This window comes from Dermacentor silvarum, chromosome 4, assembly GCF_013339745.2.
Source record: "Dermacentor silvarum isolate Dsil-2018 chromosome 4, BIME_Dsil_1.4, whole genome shotgun sequence".
NCBI lineage: Eukaryota > Metazoa > Arthropoda > Arachnida > Ixodida > Ixodidae > Dermacentor > Dermacentor silvarum.
The window spans coordinates 106,664,288-106,669,836 of NC_051157.2; positions in this window are offsets into that span (position 1 = coordinate 106,664,288).

Sequence of the window (5,549 nt, forward strand, 5' to 3'; positions counted from 1 at the left end):
GTGATCGATTATAGAGTAGGCCGGCTAACGAAAGAGTTAACTTTAACAAACACGTTCCGGAGTTACCCACAAGCGCGCCTGGGAGCTTTGTCCTGTGGTATTCGTATTGAAAGCAGTAGACGCGATGCTCAACAAGCGTGGTGTCTCAACAAATTGCTTGGCCAGCAGTAAAAAGCAATGATAAGGAAGCAAGGCGTGGTAATCGGTTCGAACTGAATCGTGGACAAAGCGTATGCCATGAAACGTATTCTTTAAACTCAGTTCTTCGTCGCGCATGTTCTACTGCTGCCACGAATAGTGACGCAGAAATGTTTACGAGCAGTTAATGCATTCCTTCGGAATGGTAACACGAAGGGTCTACCTAGAGCGGCATTACGTTTGCACACGCTTCTTGAGAGCGTTTAGCATAGCCGGAGTGGAGACCATATAGTGCATGTAGGTCCTACCGTTGGCATCTCTAAAGATGTCATTGCACCAACACATTTGCCGTTGCTGTTTCTTGGATGCTTTGGAAGAAGTTTGGTACCTATGATTGCAGTTAATTACAAGCCCTTCACGCAGACGCGAATGCAGGAGAATTATCAACGGCTCGGTTGGCCAAGATTGTCTTCGCTAACCGTAGAGCTGCATCGTGTCTTGTCACGAACACATCCTTGTTTACATTTGGCGGCTGGTCCCCTGCCTATTTCTCACGCCTTATGGTATATCGTATCTAAAAATATAGGCTACTTCGTTGCGGCATGGCCGTCACGTTGCATCTAAACGGCCGGCAAGCCGAGACGACCCTTCACACAGCAGCAAGTGGTACGATGTAACGATGCTTGTGGAACTTAATGCATGTCCAGGTGTAGATGTCAGTCGTCCTTATGCTTATGATCAACGCCCGCATCTTCCTCTTTTTGACCGTTTGTTGCCGGTGGAGAGCTATTGAGAGCAAACTCTGTTGTTTAATCAAGCTGCTTCATTTTAAAAGAAATATTGCAACGGACGACGACAGTTCATCAGCGCTTCAGGAGAAGCACACAATACGTTCGTCACGCTTCGAACCTGCCCTTAACGCAATTACGGCTACGATGACAGTGGTGAAAACTGAAAGGGTGTGAACATCCTTATATACCTGGTGCGCTGGTATGGTGGCGCCACCGCTTAGCGAGAATCAGCGCCCCCTGGGGCGAATTTTGGCACATTCCGGTTGGTTCGTTCCAGCCCCGCAGACAAAACGGCAGCAGAGCGGGCTGCTTTGAAGTCATTGCGTGTTGTAAAAGACCGTCTTAACCATGTTTGTGCTGCCTGCCCACTAAAATGACATTCGTGACGAGCGAAAAAAAAGGCCAGTGTACCATGCCACTTGTGCATATATCTGATGTCGCCGAATAATACGCAGGGCGCATGAATACCGGAGTTGCGCTAAGAATTAAGCTCCATTTTCAGTATAACTAGTAACCCAAACGCACCATTTCATAGCCTTTCTTATATTTTCGTTGCCATTGCACAAAAGAAACTAGGCAGTGCAAGCTCCAAACCGAGCGCCGAATTTCGCACATCGTGCAAATGTTGCACAATCCGACACCAGTTTGTGTTAGCCGCCACCACATGCCATAAGGAAGATCACCATGTGTTTGGTAGCGGCAGACAAGAATGTGAGATAAGCAACCAATGAATAATTTTTCGGATAGGAACTGCCAGTATTTATTTCCAGAATATGCGTATTGGGCAATAACTCTATTAGTGTGTAATAACTATTCAAGGGCCAGTCCGTGGTGTGGCTTCATTTAGGTAAACATGGCTGTCGATCATCGTTGATAAGCAATCCTTACAAGTTTAAGGCCTATGAAACACGTCTTTGAACGTGAACGTATAGTCAAAGTAACGAATGACACGGTACTTTGACACGGTACAGACTTCGCGCTGCAGAGCAAAATTGATAAGTGTCACTAAATACGGAATGACTGTTGTGCAAACCACCTAAATGCAGTCACTTCACCACCACAAAGACAGACGAGACAGCCGATGAACGCGGGCCAGACTATGAAAAAAAAAGAAAGAAAGAAAAAAGACCAGCGGGAACTATAGAGAAACCACTCGGTCGACCTCGGTCTGTTTTCCCCGGTTGCCACTTGTCGGGCATGCACGCACTGGTTAGAGGGCAGATTGCGCGATACGTATCTTGACCGCTTCGCCAAGTCACGCGAGTTTCTCGTTGGACGAAAACCGAGGACACGCGCAAACGTTCGCGAGTCTAAGGCACAGCGAAACTCAGCCGCGAACCGGAGAGGGATATAGAACCATGCCTGCTGAAAGTTTCTTTTCAGAAAAAGAATCAAAGTCGAGTACAAATAGAACGCGACACTCATGGAAATCAATCACTAGATGGCGCATTCATTACTTTCGCGTCAACTAAAAAGCAACAGCAAAGTTTCCGGTCTTACTGATCTATATATAGATTGTCGCGAAAACAAAACAGTGGCGCTTGAAAACCGATCTCCTTTCAGCCAATATAAAACGTAGAGCGAGATAGAGAACACCTGCAGAGCGTGTCGTCACGGTGATGCGGCGGCGTTGCCTGCAGTTCTCGCGTGGAGAAAGGGGATTGCGCCATTGCGGTGGCCATTATGTAACCCGTGCGCATGAGTTTGTGCGGATAAAAAGTTGCAGTTTGGCCCAAAATGCAGAACATTAATTTCGATAGCAATGTATCACCCGTGCAAAGGTGAACTTGAACCGATCTGACTCGATGACCGCGAACGCACATTTTCACGGCGCTGGCGTGATGGAAAGCGCGAAATTAGGGGAGCGAACGCTTCTGCTGCCTCTCGCTTCTACGTGTCTCCGAAACTTGAGATTACGCAACGTCCAGGCCTAGGCGCGCGCGAGGACACCGCACATCTAGCCACCAGCAAACTCCGCTCCCAGACTTTAGCCTCACCGCAGATTATCTCCGAAAATTGGAGGACGCTTAAGCTTCGCCTTTAAGAGTGGAACGCGATAGCGTTATCGGGCCCCGTTCGCATCGCATTTTTCTTTAAGAGTAGGCTTCACTGCAACACAGAACGTGGGAAAGCCAGCTTACAAAAACCAAGCTTACACCGGTCCCCTAAAAGTCGGCTTCACTTTTAGGCAGAAATGCATTGCTGGGAAAACGTTTTTTTCAGGGGCAATACAAATCGTGTTATATTAAAATATGAAGGTCCTAGGACCGTTTTAATTATGTTAATAATTATTTGCTGTTGCCCCGATGCGCGCGCGTGTCCAAAACGCATTAGGCAGGCGAAGTCCCAATTTGACCTACCGAGGATGCGAGCGCCATCTGGATATCATTTTCGCATGTAAACTACCCGAGCACGCGGCTGTAGGTCTGATAGAAATGCTGGAAAAGGGGTTCGTGTTTGAGTTTCCTCGTAACAGAATTATGTTTACTCGTACATTCAAATTACAATCCGACCCAACATGTCTGTAGGTTGTGGTTAAATCGTACTTTACCATTTTTCTGGCGGATTTCATTGTGAGAAATTCAAATTTTGTTCACCAAAACTTTGCAGCACGTGGAGGGCCTGCGTAGTCGTGGTGGTTGGGGATGCATTTTTCCGCCACGGACGCCGACATCCACGCCGACACCGGATTTTCTGCGACACGGGGCCCAGCAGAGAGGCTCGGCCTTTCTGTGCCAACGTGGGAGCGACCCGCTACGTGCTGACGTGCGTTCCGAGGGACAATAATAAAGTTTTACCATACCATACCATACCATACGGGGCCCTTAACGCTATCGCGTTAAAACAGGGCACGGTGGTGCACGGCTGGTGGAAGGCGCACGCTTAGCTGCCCTCATCGTTCCCCCCATCCTCTTTTGCGGCCGTTTGATCACGGTACCTTGCGCTACTGCAATAATAAGAAATCACGGAGGCGCTGCGAGCAGCCGCTCCTCTCGGACGCGAATTCGTATCGCTGATGATGTTTCGGTTGCCAAGCCCGTTTATTTAGGTCCAACCCGCCGCAATGGATGGACCCTAATCTCATGATCTAAAAGAACCCCCTGATGACAAGAGCGCCACTGAAGACACTGGGGACATCTAAAAATGTATGGATGCATACGTATCTACTCCAGACGACAAGAAATGCATCGGCATCGACGAGCCATTGCAAGAGACGCCAGCATCGACGCCGTTGACCACTGCTTCTGCAACGCTTATCCTCGCAAAAAAAGCAATTTCTGATGACGAAAATCTCTTCTATTTTGGCACACCAGTGTGCACGTTTTTGTCCAATATCACAAAAATGGTTTGCTAACCGAAGTAGACACCAAGACTAACTCCTGCGATGCAACGAAGCAACGTTGCCGTGCAAGCGAACGGCGTTAACAATAACCATCTGCTAACTGCTGCGACTCTGAAAACGACGAAGCTGATTGGAGCATCGTCCGTCGAGGCAAAAAAAAAGAGAAAAAAAGCGTAAGCCATCACAGGACAAACTTCTTTTTTTCTGGATTCTATCTACGGATTCGGTTCCAAAATATCCAGTTGGTGAACGATCTAGAGCACCCACACTTGCCAGATCATATTTCCTTGGAAGGCAAAAACATTCAGAGCGAAGAACTAGCAAGAGTAGCCTATGAGTCTACTCGACCCGGCCAAATTAAGGATGTCATATATCGCGCCAGCTGCCCCAGCAGCGAAGACCTTATGATGAATATGTACTGCTGCTGGTGCAATATCGCAAGTGCTGGACGCCTGGGAAGCAACGGGAGTGCAGTCATCACGTTAGAAAGTACTCGAATGTCACCCAAGATTCACCTGTTTAGTGTACTTTTGCAGGTAGCCCCGTACACTAGTAAGGCACCTGTACGCAATAAATGTCATTGAACCGGACACCGGCAGGATACGTGCCCAAGTCCAGAACAACAGCGCTGGGAAAAGGACGGTCAGATGGTGCACGAAGGTAACGAGACGTGCATGAAGAAACCTCAATGCAGGAACTGCGGCAAAGACATCGTGCTCAGCGACGGCAGATGCCCTGGCTGGGCGTGAGGCAACTTGGACGCTGCATAACAATGCGGGTATTCGGTTGCTTGCGCGGAGTAATCGGGAAAAAAATTAGGCGCAGCTTCACACTATTGGTGCGAAGACTGGGCAAACAGCGAAGCTGGCGACCCCATCTAGCTTTATCTCAGTTCGGCCTAATTTTTGCGAGGTTATGCTTCGAGACTCGGCCACGTTTTGCGCAAAATCACCCCGGAATCATCGACAGCCCAAGTAGCAACGAACACTCGGTCATTAAAGTATCTGGACGCTCAAACGCATTTGCTCGGTTTCGCGGGCTCGTAACTCTGGATATTCTGCGATTCACCGACGTTTGGCCACCACTTCGGCGACGCGATACTCGGACCTTTCGCACCACGCTTCCTCTTCTTCGGGACTGACACTGTTCTTCGACGGCCCCACCTTCGCGGCTATGTGCTCAGCGCGGAGACGGTGGGGCTTTTGTCGCGCAAAGGCGGCAACGGGGAGCTATACGTATATCCCGTGGGCCGGCGCAGTAACAGCACGGCTTAGTTC